Source organism: Hyposmocoma kahamanoa, unplaced genomic scaffold (genome assembly GCF_003589595.1).
Source record: "Hyposmocoma kahamanoa isolate Upper Pololo Valley unplaced genomic scaffold, ASM358959v1 76, whole genome shotgun sequence".
NCBI classification, from domain to species: domain Eukaryota; kingdom Metazoa; phylum Arthropoda; class Insecta; order Lepidoptera; family Cosmopterigidae; genus Hyposmocoma; species Hyposmocoma kahamanoa.
The window spans coordinates 3,123,995-3,139,984 of NW_020653900.1; the positions used below are offsets into that span (position 1 = coordinate 3,123,995).

General features: G+C 37.0%; 1 long non-coding RNA gene across 1 annotated transcript; it reads left to right on the forward strand.

Annotated features, from left to right (window-relative positions):
• Positions 1-306: 306 nt before the first annotated feature.
• On the forward strand, positions 307-2,181 carry LOC113232572. Its single transcript, XR_003310640.1, has 4 exons — positions 307-398; positions 1,238-1,468; positions 1,573-1,591; positions 2,147-2,181. It is a non-coding gene; the product is annotated as an uncharacterized LOC113232572 (long non-coding RNA).
• Positions 2,182-15,990: the final 13,809 nt, after the last annotated feature.

Below are 15,990 nucleotides of genomic sequence, written 5' to 3' on the forward strand. Positions count from 1 at the left end.
CGTTTTCTGTCCCAGAATTTCTTTTTCCCCGTTTTGCCGTGGCAAGTGCTAACTTAAAAAAAAACTCAATTAATCAAAAATTAAACTAAAATCAAAACAAGCCAATATATAGTATACAATTTTAAATAAGGAGAAGAAAAAGAAGAAGACAATGTAAAATTACTTTTAAAATATACCATTTACTTTTTATTCAACTAAAAAGAAGATGTGTTATACTCAATTATAGGGTAAACGATGAGTATGAACCAAAATACCAAATGACATTTGTTTCCACAATGACTTTATAATGTAATGTTTAAGATCATTATGTTTTCAAATAGAGTTATTTAGGTGGTCCACTATTAATAAGGAGGTATCCTGTGATAATTGATAGAACCCACAAAAGTACAAATCTGAAGGTAAAAAAAATATTGAATAAAATTGCTAATTCGGAAAGATTAGATGTTTTCCACGACATATGTTTCCCACCGTTTGTAGAGCAATAGTTGTCATGACCGACATTGCTTATATAGAACGGTGGTTGCTTATATAGAACGGTGGTAGACTAGTGGGGAAATGGTTGCTTATCATTTGAAAAGTCAATGGTTTGCACCTTAGGGCCGTATGTCTATAACGTTCGTACATTTATAATTGTTTAGCAGCAATACTTCTCGCTAAGGGTGAAGATTAACATTGTGATAAAGAAGACATTGGGCCAATATGGCGGACTATGGCTTAAGCATTCTTTTTAAAGTATACCTGTGCAAAGCAGTGGGATATATAACGGGTTGATGATGGTAATGATTATTTATTGTTAAGTGTGGGCAAAAAATCGGATGAGGCAGCCTAATAACCAAATTTGATACAAAATTTTGTTTACTCATATGGCAAAAGGTTCAAAATCATTTGAAATTGTTTCCGCATGATCAGGCTCTAGTGTCTCTTTATAAGATACTAAGGGTGTATTTACACCAAGTCGTCAAGCCACTGTCGCTTGCTCGCCGAAGGCGGCAAGCTATCCAGTGCCAATAGTGGGTCGTTGACAACGGTAGTTCATTCAAAGGCTGCAAACGACTCAAACGGCTCCATGTAAATGGCGACTCGACTGCGTCGCTTTCGGCAGGCGAAGTGTTCTGCCGAAGGTTGGCAGACGACCCGGTGGTGTAAGTACGCCATAAATACCCATCTTTTGTATTTATAAGGAAACAACCTGTATGTTTCTTTCTATATGGATTAAATTGATATGGTTTGGTTACAGGACCTGTGCTAGTTACTAACGCTGTTTTTCTGGATGTTTTTCTGGATCTGTACATAGAAGGAGAACGTCGAAGCAATGTTCTTCTGTCTTGTGAAACTATGTTTAGGGATCTCCGAACATACTACTAATTCCCCATAACCTTTACTATCCAGTAACACATGGTGGCAATCCAAATTATGCAAAATATGTTCACTTTTCTTTGTTGTTGAAGTACCACTAAACATATTAAACGTAAGTATATCTAAAGTCAATTAAAACTTTTCTAGCCAATTAACTTTGATAATAGGTTTCGTAAAAAAGAAGTTGTCCATTAAAGTTTATTCTCTTTTATCTAGACCATGACCATGGACGAAGGTAATACAATCAAAAGCAAAGAGGTTTGTCCAAAAATATGTAGAGCAAAACCCATATATAAAAATAAACTTTTTCTGTTCATCGTGGTACCATTTATATTGTTCAACGTAAGTAATTCGACATTGTCTATTTAACATTTAATAAGTAAGACGAATGTACTTGGCACAGGTAATTCAAATGGTTGTGTATGGGAACTTACGCAAAAGCATTTCATTTCAAAATACATGTATCTTAACCTATTAATACACTTAGCTGTTTCTGCAGCAGTAATGTCAGCATTACTGTGTTCCGGTTTTGAAGGGTACGGGTGCTGGTGAAATTACAGGCACTTGGGACTTGTCAATTTATGTCTCAGGGTGATGGGCGCAGGGGCAGTGCCCCTCAGATCTTTGTGATTTAAAGCTCTGGGTGGCACTGCAACTGTTATGGATAGGCGTGTAGCTTACTATGCGCGACTTGTTCGTCCTGTCACTTGATATTACATGTAAAAAAAATTGCTTTTCGTAGTATACAGTTTTAATTTTCTTTTTCTTAGTCTAGATTATTTATTTACAGGTTAATACTAAAGCATTTAATAAGTTGCGTCAACCTTGGAATCAGATTCGAGATCTCCCTACAGTGGTAAGAGATAAATTTGCACTTTATTAAAGATTTCCATTGAAAAGTTTAATTAATCTTAACAATGTGTCAAAGAAGATTGAATTTAGATATAATGTGAAAATTTGAAGCTTAATTTAATCTTAACAATGTGTCAAAGGAGATTGAATTTAGATATAATGTGAAAATTTGGTCTCGTTTCTGAAAGAAATTGTACACACAGTTAGCCAACGATTTAGCAGGTGTTACGCGGTTTTAAGATATTTCGTAAATATTTCGGACTACACGCCGTAACTTGTTTTTATCTGCCGATTATTTAGTGCAATAGCACTCTTTTCGGACGATGGTTTGAAAATAATGTAGAATATTGTTTGCTGTTTACACCTGGATCGTATTTGAAGTTTGATGCCATGTGTACACTGCGGCGAATGGTGAATTATTACAAGAGACAAAAAGATCTCAATAGTTCTGTCAAATTGATCACTCAGTGAACTTGTGAGAAAAACCGTTCACATTCTGAAGCGATCGTGGCCTAAAGAATTTACTTCAGTGCCTTTACTAAGGCTTTCAGTCTCGCTGCCTTTCTGCGTCTCGGAAAAAAGTATCGAGTCTCGAAAATCTCGGGAAAACGAGAGACTGTTTGAAAAGTAGATTTCCATTCTTATAGGCTAGACCATAATTTCCTAAAATGGTCCCTACTGCCTTCCAGTGGGCGTTGAAGAGTCCTAGTGGGATGGGAGCCTCGGAAGATATTGGGTGGCGTTGATGCTATCCAGAGGGCGGTAGCAACCGCATTTGAAAAAAAACCTATATTATCTTATAATTTTTTCCTTGTGATTTTTTATGTTTTTAGCAGCAGTAGAGCTCCTTGTGAAAGAGTTCGTCCAGGGAAGTACAGCCACCTTACCTATTTCTGCCGACAAGCAGTAATGTTAGTAATACTGCGTTCCGGTTTAAGGGTAAGGGTGCTGGTGAAATTACAGGCACATGGGACTTGTCAACTTATGTCTCAGGGTGGCGGGCGCAGTGGCAGTGCCCCTCAGATCTTTGCGACTTCTTCTATCATTGTGATTTAAAGCTCTGAGTGGCACTGCAACTGTTATGGACAGGCGTGTAACTTACCATCAGGCGCACGACTTGTGCGGTCTGTCACTTGATATTATAAAAAAAAATGTTAAGTTAATATAAAAAATGCGTGTTTTTAATTATTTTTATGGGGAAAGGCGTTGAAATTTTTTATCTTGCCTAAGTGGGCGGGAAGCCAAAAGATTTGGGAACCTATAGGCTAAACGTTTAGGCATTTAAAACGTAGATATTTTAATTAATTTCTTTATTAACTCAAATTACAAAATGAAAAAATATTTATGAAAGTTGTTTATCATTTTCGTAAAGGGCATGAAAGAAATAAAGGACTTGATTTTGTTACTATCGTTCTTCAATCTCCACTATACTAAACTCCACTCTACGGTGTTGTCGTGTCTGTGTAACCAGACTGCTGCGTGTGTAGATTTTATAATACTGTTTAATCGAGTGAGATCTAAGTCTCAAAAGCTTCGATGTTTTCGAAACTAAAAAAATGAATGAATGAATGATATTTATTTGCTAAAAAAGACTGAAGTCTCGAAAATCGTCGGACTCTCGAAATTTACGATACAGATTCCCCGGACCCTAGTAGCCTCTATCATGAGTTTACCATTGAAGAATTTTGCAGCGGTCACATGAATAAAAATTTTTCTGCACAAAAATTCACACCTTTAGAATGAAAGTGACCCTTATACAAAATTCCAACTTTGTGGGAATGCGCAAAATAAGATGTGAATTTTTGAAATTTTTTACTAAATTTATTAAGCTCGGAGTAGTAAAGGTAAGGCCTTGTTTGACAGACAATTGATTCTGATTAGTTTAGTATTTAACAATCAAAAAAATCTAAAATAAGGCCACTTTTTTCTGAACGTTTTGTTGTCATTTGACCTAATAAGAATTAAGTCTCTTTCATATTCACCAGTTAAGCAAAATCCTTATCAAGATTAAGTCGTTTTAATTGTGAAAGAAAGCTCTATTTAATAAAGTAAGTCGCGTTTGTAAAAACTTAATAATGATTTTCGGAACGAAAATGGTTCAACTGCTAGTCCGTCACTTTTTTTTTGAACTGTGGTGGCGTGAGGACTCTGTCACTCGAGGTTACGCGATAAGTGCCTGCCGCTGAGTGTACAAGCGCTCAGACAAGCCGACAGTGCAAGCGCTCTGACAAGTCTTTCATTTACATTACAATCCTTGTACAACCCCAGCATTCGGTTCCGCACGGCTACACGTGGCGGGCAACGTTACACCTCTCTGAGTGCGTGCGTCCTTTTTCCTCGTAGTAAGCGCCTGGTTTCATATGTTAGATTTAGTTAACTTATATAGTTTAACTATTATAGCGTAGGTAAATACGATTTTCAAATTCAACACTCAATGAGACTTTATGCCGCCTGGTACGTACCGCGCGGGAGTGAAATTTCGTATATATTATGACTCGTATAGTGAGTATATGAGCTATTCCAGTTTCAACCTCAAGAATTATGATAATTAGTCGGTTTACGGCATAAACTCAATTTCTTCATTGTTAAAATTAGGTCAATTTCTTTAAAAAGGTGCGGTTAGACATGTCTCTTAACGACAACCTACACAGGTTTTGATTTAAAGTGTTGATTTGTCACAATATTCCTTCTTTGTTTTCAGTCGTCGCATCTGACGCATCTACGTGGGGGAAAAAAACTTTATCAGAAGTCCAGCCGTGATTACGAGTACATGCGTAGACGAACAAAGAGATTCCCTTGGGGCGAAGGTCAAAAGTCGTTATTCCACAATGATAAAGTAAACGTGCTGCCCACAGAATTTATTAAAACTAGACAAATTTACGATGATTATGATGATTATTAATAAAATATTAAAGACATACTATTATTAATGATATTAGCAACTATGCTGACATCCGTATCAAATGTTCATGAAGGCAGTGTGCATACCTCGCCAAGCAGTAATGTGAGCATTACTGCGTTCCGTCGTCTGTGAAATACAAAGTTGGTAAGAGCGGTCGCCCCGACATTAGACGATAATTCGAGTTCTAATTTTCCTTTGTGTTGTTCTTTGTATCAAAAATAATATATAAGGTGCAGTTAATATCACGAATGAATGTGAATATTTACATACAATTAAATGAAGTGCGTAAAAAACTTGTACAAAGGAGAAATAAGGAGAACAAACTTCACCGAGCCCGCGCCTTGAGGCATCGTGACCTGAGATGATTAGGAAGGCTTCCCCTTTGGGTAACTAAACTCACTCCATAAAAGCATTGCTGTTATAGTGTGGCAAGGAGAGAGTTGAGCGCGCACAGGGAGCGCGGCATAGGTGATTTAGGGCGCGCTACGATTCGGCACCACGAGGTGGCCATCAACTGGCGTTTTCTAATGCGGTGGTAGTTGACGGGGACTAAGAGTCGACACAGTCGTCTGGGGAATCTATATTACCGCGGAGAATTTTGCACATTACCACAAGTTGGTGTTTCATTCACCTAACCTCCAGCGAATTATATCGTAGGCAACCCAGTAGAAACGCAGTAGGATACATGTAGGGATAGCACCCATTAGCACGTTTGTATAAGTATCTAAGAAACGCTTTCTGTACTTTCTCTAACATAATATTATATGTGCTTTCATGTGGGCCCCACTTACACATGGAGCTCTCCAATTTACTGCGCACTAATGCATTGAAAAGAAGTTTGATCACGGAGACACTTTCAAAATCTCTCATCATCAATCATTCTAAGGATGACCCAAACGGCGAAAAGACTCTTGGCATAAGCTTCGATGTGGTCAGGAAACGTTAACTTCCGATCGAAAATTACACCCAAAGCTTTTATGGTGGTCAATTGAGTTACGCTATCTCCACCTATATTTTAGGCATAAGTTATCGGATGCCTTACCCGAGCGAAAGTCATGACATCACACTTATCAGTGTTAAATTCCATAGCGTTGTCTTAACTCCATTGGTGTACCGCATCGACGTCGCGCTGGAGAGCTATGCAGTCCTCCATCGATTTGATCTCCAGGACGAGCTTCAGGTCATCAGCATAGAGCAAACATCATGTTTTGGCTGAGAACACTAGAGAGATCTTTCACCATGAGCAAAAACAGGAGAGAGCCAAGTATAAAACCTTGACTTACGCCGGAACGTATGATATGGACTAGATTCATTCAAACCCAGGCTGATATATTGTTGACGATAGCGAAGATAATCTGCAAGTAGCCAAAGTAGGTGCGGAGAAAAGCCTATTTTCCCAAGTTTTTCTAGTAAAATGTCGTTATTGACCCTATCAAACGCTTTCCGAAAGTCAAAATACAGAACGTTCACTTGTGATCCACGATCTAAAACCTTTGAGATAAAGTCTACCACGGTTAATAAGTTGGTCTCAAGTAATCTTTTGGGTCTAAAACCATGCTGCTCGTTGCAAAGAAACCTATTCACCTGGGCATAGATTTGATGGTGGTTTACTTTCTCCAACACCTTTGCCAGAGCTGACAGAACTGCGATAGGGCAATAATTCTCCACTTTGGACTTATCCGAGGTCTTGGGTATTGGACTAACCCTCGACAATTTCCACTGTGGTGGATATTTTACCGGCCATCAATGCTAAATTAAATATATGGCGGAGGGGAATGCATACATGTAGGCACAAATTTATCCGTTTGTGCCAGTCAACCAGAAAGAAGAAGTCTGGCTTTCTCAAATGACATTAGAAACGAAAGAAATAGCGGGAATATAAAAAATATACGATTTTTTAAATAACTTTTAACTCATTTATTTGGGTCGGCAAAGGTTCTATATAGCCTCTTCATATTCTTGTTTAGATGAAAAACGTGACAAGCGCCTGTTCTTGTATAACTTATACTTGTGGTGCAGTTAAGGCCATCAGCGACCAACTGCAAAATGCCCTTCACAAAAAAAAACCTAATGTGAGGAACCTAACACCTTGTACGAGTCTAGTACTGCTTATTTATCTTGAACAGCGCTTTAGATCGTACATAGCTAGTACCTGCTAGTTCAGGGTATTGTACACCAGCGGTTGCACCCAGAGTCGCTTCCTATGTGGAACGGCGTATGGGACTTCCGTAACGTGTTGTCGAGTGGGAGCAGTTTTCTAATGACGTTATACTGTTGTATTGTAATCCTGTTACACCGACTGTATCAAGCAATAAATTTGTACAATACGGCAGAAAGTTTAGTTACCTCTGTCACTCGTACTACGCTTTACTACATACTTAGATTATTTGGATTATTATATAGGATAGGTTTATTTTTTTCCTATCTCTAAGGGACAGGGTAAAATATCTTGATCTTGCATCAATATATTTTTTTTCCTATTTTTCTTGGCTTTTCGCGGTTAGCGTTTTCTTGTAATTACAGGTGTTTTGATTTGTTTTTAAACGGGGAAACTTGTAAAAATTTTGCTGTTAAAATAATAATAAAATATTTTTCTTTTATTTATATAGTTCTTCGCCTGACCCTTTTTCATCTTCCGAACCCCGTTTTTAAAGAAAAAACGATTGGTCTTAGTTTCTAATTTAAAATAAATAAGTTCTGGATTGTTTATTTAAACTTTACCCTATTGGCATATCGTTGAAAGTTACCTAGTATTGTAAGTTAAGCTTTGATTTTATGTTGAAATTTCAATCAATGTGCTGCAATCTAGCTATTCAAGATGTATACTTAATTCTCTAAAAAAGAAGCGCCCATATTGCAGCGGTATAAAGATTACTTTCATTTCTTATAACAAAAAAAAATTATTTAAATTAAGTAAAATAAATAAGACAACGATGATAGGAAAAACCACCATAGACAATATTACATGTGCGACTATAATTTTCGTTCTCCAAAAGTAGGAAGATAAATTTTTGCAATCAATGCATTTTTCTACGATTTTCCTGGTTTTGCGCGAGATAAGTAATTGATGTACAAAGCGAAAATGGCGGACTGAGTTGAGTATGTGGAACTTCGCGTACTGTTGGCACGCGTGTTATGCAAACTAAGCACTTCTACCATTCATCGTTCTGTGATATGTTACATGATATTCAATATTAAACACCACGTCTTCAGTGCATTTTTATATTAATGTCAAAGATTTTATAAGTTTTTAAATCAATAAAATAAAATCTTTCTAAATCTAGAGACTATAGAGAGAAAGGCACTAAGTTTGTATCTTAGAGGACGGAAAAAAATAAAAAAATAAAGGAAAGGCCATTGACTTACAAATAAATGGACGACGGGTCTAATACAAAAACCACGAAAAAAATGTCCCAAGTCAACCTATTCGAAATTTAAATTGTAATGTCATCGCAGTATCGCGCTGTCAGTAGAACAAATGAAGACTACAGCGGAGTGTCGCGCTCTGTATACGATTTTAGCGCCTTACAAGTGCGGACACTTTTTAGCGCGGACCCGACGTCCATATAATTGTAAGTCAATGGGAAAGGCCTTATAATATAATAAATAGTTTTAGTTTTAGTAATAAATAGCTTATAATATAATATAGGAATAAACGTCCCTATTTAAACCAAATATGTCCACCACAAATGGCGGATTTAGTGTTGTACCATAATAATAGATAAGTTAATATCGACATGCAAATGTATGGCTTGAATGTTGAAACTGTTGATACTGTGTTTTATGTTTGAAAATTTGTGTAGTTTACTGTAATCAAAGTATGATTAATACTAGGCTATTGTTACTAGGCAATTAATGAGCCATTTTAATCAAAATTAAATATAAAGTTATTTACCAATAAATGTAACGATGGAATTGCATTATTATGTAATCTAGTTACATTCAAAGTACTATTTAAATTTGAATGGAGAGAACAAACGAAGATGGTATTTGATCCAGTGTTTATGTTCGGCAGTCCTATAATTTCTAACCTTTCTTTTTTCAATTGTACGTAAACTTTAAAAGTAATAATAACGAAATAATGAAAACCTCGTAGTGAATTGTTTCAATAACAGAATATCGATAATATGTCTGGTTATAAGAACAACACTATCTCAAAATAATCGTTATCAACAATCATCAAAATATACTAACAAATAGGCAATCTAAAGTAACCAAAGCAAAATTCGGCAAGACTTAATGAATAAACTACTTAAATGAATCTAATTACATGACATATTTCGGCTGTTGTATGATTTATCGGCAGAAAAATAACACATGCCGGTGTAATGTAACATTCGGTTGATTTCCGCTTTTTCTACGGCCGTACCCCTTAATGTTGCAGCGACGCATTTTTATCAATACTTAATTGTTGTCACTGTCAATATTTTTGTCCATTTCATTACAATTCATGCGAGTAATTCACTAAAGCATTTGGCCAAACATTGGTTTTGACATTTGATGTACTTCCCTTTGACAACCGGACACGGATGTCAAAGGGTACTCCAAAAATGGTAAAATGAGAACAGTAGGCATTTAAGATGACGTTACGTATTTTCGATTTCCGTGTTTGACATGAATCAATGTAGTGCCATCTCTTTTGGCTTACGACGGCACGCAGTAGTTAAACAAAGACAATAAAATGTTTATATTTTCACCGTCTAAATATGGTCTAAATGCATCATGTACATATAACGTCTGATTTATATATGTCAATGTAACATGTTTGAATAGAAGGTTTGACGTTTTTTCTCTATCAACGTGAGAAAAAATGTCAATCAAATGAAAAGTGTAAAATTGGAAGTGAAGAAAAAAAGAATAACACAAGGATATAATTAATAAATTTAATAGTAAGATGGCTTGAGAAACCTCACCGTAATCTATCTGTTGGCCTGCTGCGGTGATAAATGGAAAGTGTTTCCTATACATTGTCAGTGTTTTATTAAATCAATGAAGATTATTCGGATAAAATGATCAAAACAGTGAAAAACGTTTTCACAAACACTCTATTTGTGGAGAGGACAAAGGACATTAAGGTTATATCGTTGCCACTGCGTTCACTATCCTCTAAAATGTTGAAAACATTTAAAAACGTTGTCGCAAAAAGTCTTTCTGTGGAGAAGACAAAGGACATTAAGGTTATGTCGTTGCCGCTATGTTCACTATCTTCAGTGCGGCCTCGCTTTCCAAGCACAAACCAACGCCAAGAACACCAAACATTTTGTTGTTGTCCAAGTTACCTCAAAAACGGGACAAAAGAATGCGGAAAGTTACCAAAGTGCAATTCTTTTGAAAATGCAGGCCGCAGACAGATTTATTCAAACACAACTGATTATTGTAATCTCTACACATCAACTGCGACAAAGTTTCCAGAACGTGATTTACAAAAGAAATTTAGTTTACCAATCCTATTTAGTAAATCTTTTGAAAATGTGAAAGACAACGTTTCTCCAGATCATAAACAAGAAGATTTGTCAAAGGATCTGTTGTCGCACGACCAACAAACAAGCGGTGAAGTTTTGCATAGAATTCCGACTGGTCCTTCGCCTTCACCACCACGTGGACCAACTTATCCACCGACATGTCCACCGTCACTGGCACCGCCGTGTCCGGTACCGACACCCTGTCCTTATAACAGGCCGAGACCCGCCTTTCCACCAGAGATTGCTCGTGAAAGATGCGATGTACCAGTGTGCCCTCCTTGCACTGTGTACCCAGTTCCACCACCAGCAGTGTCTTCTCCTTCATGTAGTCCACTTACTAATCCACTTAAGGACGTGCGTCTGCCCAAACGGGATTCAAAGCCAAGAGCACAGAAGGTAGAAGCATCATCTTTCCAAATAAAGCTTTACCGCAAAGCTCACAAGTGCGCGTGTCTCAATTTATACTACAGTCCACAACTCCAATTCATAGTAAATCTTATCCGTTTTATTCGCTAAACCATTGTCAATTTATACCACATTAGAGCATGACATATGACATGAAAGGCATGCAAATGTCCATGCTTTTAGGAAACAAATAAAGCATTCATCTTCGATGGTGGTATAAATAAAACTGTTACTTTTGTAAAATTTTAAAACAATAAATAAAAATTTAATTTATTTAATCTTATTTCGCGAAGTTGTATATTACCTATTGGCCGCCAAGTGGCCTATCTGTCTCATACATTATAAGGTCTCTTACATTATGAGACAGATACCTAACCTATTGGCCAGGTTTAACTGTAATTTCGAGAGGGTTCTATAAAATTCATTGGTCCAAAATATCTTAATCACTGAAGAAAGAATTTGTTTAAATAGTGTGATCACGTACGGAATTGTGTGCTCGCAACTAACTTACATAGTGCTGATATTTGACGAAGTAGAAAGGTTGTACAGTGGCGATGGCAATGAACGATGGCTCCCACTATAGATTTAAGGGGGTCACAGGGTGTCGCTGGTTGAAGACGGTACAGAACAATACGTACTTATGCGCTATTGGGGAGGTTTATTAATAGTAATTGATGATATTGGTATTGAATGATTTAAATTGACTAATAGATTTCAGGATCTGGTCATGTGAATGTTAACAGGTACTTTGTAGCTGCACAATAAATCTCGAATACTTTACAACAAACAAAGAGATTGGCTACACACACGGAAACTTAGATAATATAGGGTATAGGTGCCCCACAATTTAAAAGGGCTTCCTAATTTAAAAATTATTAGTTTACCATGAATAATTCCTATGGATATAACTAGTTTCATCTTTTACATTACATTAAGACATGATTTTATTGATCTAACGTGTAATGATATTGAAGAAATTGACTTATTGCAAGCCTATTTTTTTAAAGATAGATATACATAATGAAAATACTAAGGAGGATAGATGCCCTTTTCAATAAATTAGTAATATTTATTTGTAATCTTTAATATACTGTATATATACATATTACATCTTCAATACTAAATATATACGTGTTTAAAGTTACTTATCGACTTCACTTCGTATTTTTGTAGCTATCAATACATTCTGTACAAAATGTCCATTGTTTGAACTGTGAATAATTTGTCTTTTTGGTACTTTTACTTACTTTTAAACTATTATCATTTACTTGTCTTTTTCACTAAAGTAATGTATTTCCTTTTTTTCTTTTCTTAACTTTCTTGTCTTGCCCGTTGTCCCTAAGGGCACCTATACCGCTAAAAATCGAGGCGACTATCATATTGGACATGGATAGATGCCCTTTTATTATTACTAAGCTATATAGAAAAGAGCGATTATTGGCCCCTACGTGCGCAGTTAATGAACCAGTGTATACGAAATTTATTATAACTTACAAAGTTATGCGACAGTAAATATATGCGTCTGAAATTTTGAACCGTTTGTCATGTTGGTCGCGGAGATAAACGCATGCACAAGCCAAATGCGTCGATTCCACACGAAGCCCTGCAGGAGCTTTGATGAGTGGTGTCTATACTCCTTATTTAAACTAATTATTCTCTGTTGCGATTTGGGGAAGTTAGGTTTTTGACAACGAGTTACCTATCCCACTGCGGCATGTATCCCGGTTTTACCCTACAAAAAAGTTTGTACTTTTTCTATATTTAGCATTATTTATTTGCAGATAAGTAGTAGCCCTAACATTCGACAGAACAGCTCGTCCTTGGAAGCTGAATAACCTATATAGAAGGTCTTCTTTTAAGCTTATAAATTGTTAAGCTTATAGATAATGTCTCGTACTATTACATCAGATATTATATATGTACATTGTTATGGTCAGCCATCCGCTGATAAGGAAGGATAATCCAACTTGCCGTTTACCCGCTCACAGTTTGCAGCGATGCTAAATTTAGAAGTTACTTTCTAAGGCATCGGCCGCCTCCTCATGCGAAGCCGTTCATGAGAAACCCTGACGTGGTTACCATTACTGAGTAACCTGAGTAACTGACTGTGAAGAGACGAAAAAAGAAAGGCCGTTGGAAGGTCAGAAGGTCCTGTCCCTCAACTAAACAAATATCTGATCTCGAAATGTATCGGAACTAGGTCGAAATAAGAGAAATTAATAAAAATAAAATCGTCTTTATTTGACGTGCAAAATACGCAAATTACACACAATTGGAGAAAATTCCTTTATAATAAAAAAACAATGCTAATAGGAAACAAATAGTAAAAAAAATCAACTTAAATGAGCAACAAAAAGTATTAACTAAATTAATGAGTAACTTGTGTATTTAAGTCTAATTTTTGCTGGACTTGTTTCGAACCAGTCTACGGATCACGGATCACGGACCCCGAACCACGGACCGCGGATCGCGGACCACGGACCACGGACCAGGACCTGGTTCAAAACGTGTCGAGCAAAAATTCGACGTAAATACGCGAGTTATCAGTTAGTTCGTCTCATGGTAGTTTTCTATTTCAAAAAAGCAACAAAAGGCATATCAAAAGGGTCTTCGATTTAACACCCGAGGACTATGCTAATTACATAGCTCGTTATTCGCGGTGTTATTCTGCCATATTTTATATAAAAATGAAATGGAACTCCACAATCTAAACTTTAATATATATAATGTGTTGATTAGCATTCTCGCCATATTTACAGAGTAAATCAACAACAACTTATTTCTACATAGGACGCACTATAAGTTTCCGGAACTGGCCACTTACATAAACAATATTTAAAAAGTAATTACAACGTTTGAAAATGGAACTCTTTGGCTGTAGAATACAGTTTGTTTCATCTGACTGTCACTTGTTTTTACATTGTGGCGTCATTTTAGAAATTGGTTGTCTACATCACCATGGATTTAGCTCGTGAAAATTTCGTATGATTTAAGTGTAATTTAATAGTTCAGCGGAGCTTCGCTCGGCTTCAAACTGCTTTTGGCGATGAAGCACCATACAAGACGACTATTTATAGCTGGTTTGCAGAATTCAATCGCGTGAATCTCAGTGACGAATTTCGTGATGTTCGCCCGTCCACTGCTGTGAACAACAAAAACATCGATGCTGTGCGGCGTATGATCAAAACAGAGAGGCATGTGCAATACCATGAGATTTGGGCATCTTGAGGCATAGGCATGAGTCAAATACAATCAATACTACACAACATTTGGGTGTGAAAAAGCTGTACTCTCGGTGGATCCCACACAATTTGACTGAGGCCCAAAAAACGGTTCGCATCACTTAGTGCAATGCCAAGCTTATCAAATTCAACGAAGGGGCGTCAATTTGGTGTGGGATATAGTAACAGGTAACGAAACATGGACTTATAGTTACGATGTCATAACAAAGCACCAATCGTGCGTCTTCCGAGGACTTTACAGAGGCCATTTTTAAAACTCGATTTGATATTTCGTCGCCTTACTTTCTCAAACTCGTATCTTAAAAAACAAATGCAAAAAATTCATTGTATATACATATTTGCAGGATGATTTCACGTCAAATTTCCTTCATATTTAGACACTACCTTTTACCTATTCTTAAAGTAACGCATCCAAATTAACATCCTTGATAAGAAATTTAAAATAAATAGAAATACTTGCCATCTCCTTAATAATCACTCTAAGATAAGTGTTTGAGAAAGTAAGGCGTCGATTTGTTGTTTTCTAAATTATTTCCTTTATGGAAAAGGCAAGTCTTGGTGAATTTCTACCTCTCGAATTCTATCACTCGAATAGCTTCGAAGCTTGGATTTTGGAAAATAGTATATTTACTATGATGGTTTAGGTGTAAATGAGTTATTGATTGGTAAATGACTGATTTTATTCTTTAGGAAAACCTATTTTTACTGATTTGTCTCACGTGTATTAATCTTTGCTTGCACCAATGCGTGCCGAAATGTTAGAAGAATATTTGGCATTTTCACGTTTGGTGACTCCTACAGTGTACACGTCTAAAAATTTTCTCCGGTTTACACGTTATTCTATATTTATGAGTATGTTTTATTCAAACTTTCTGGTAGTATTATGCCGGTAGTATTGGAGATTTCCAGTACTACCGGCATGATAAATCCTCTGAATCGGTTGATATATCATTGGTACATGTATATACAAAAACAAAAATCAAATGCGACTGTATGGGCCATGAGATGAGTGGTATCTTTTGTTATTGTCCAATAACCCTTGTATTTTACACATCTATTTAGATTTATTTTTGAAAATAATATATGTCAGATGAATTTGGTCGATGAGAGGGTAGTACGGGGGCGCCTTCGCGGCGGCCCATTGCTCCCCACTTGTTTTCCATAGTATAACAATTACTCATAAACAATTTGCAAGCCGAAATAATAACTACGGTATAAAGTGATCGTGTCCGCTATCAGAATCGAACAGTTCCTCTTTTTTTTGTGAAGGATATTTTGCAGTTGGCCGCCGATGGCCTTGACTGCACCATCGGAAAACTGACTGACCGAGCTGAAGGCTCGTAACCTGTACAATAAACTAAAAAATTAAGTAGCGGGCCTGAGGGCGCCCAAGTGGGCACGGACCTCGGCTCAGGGCGCTACTGAAGACTTCCACCAGAAGGGCGTGCTATAAGAGAGAATCTACCAATGTACATGTTGAAATGAGGGGCTCTACGACCTCGCCGACGAGGACGTAGTGGTGTGTGTGGAGATGGACTGATTTGCGATCTGATTGGCTTCAAAGTGGCGAGAGTGATAGGGTCGTCAGGGTCGTAACCGTTGAGGATTTCCCTTGACTGACGGGTCCTACGGATTCGCGGTGGGTACTTCCTGAGGGAGTCATAATTGGATGCAGCCACCACGAGGAGGTTGGGGGACCCGTAAATCTATATGGAGGTTAGCGTTGCGCAAGTACCACGGGGCACCTGTCGCGTTGCGCATGAATCTATTT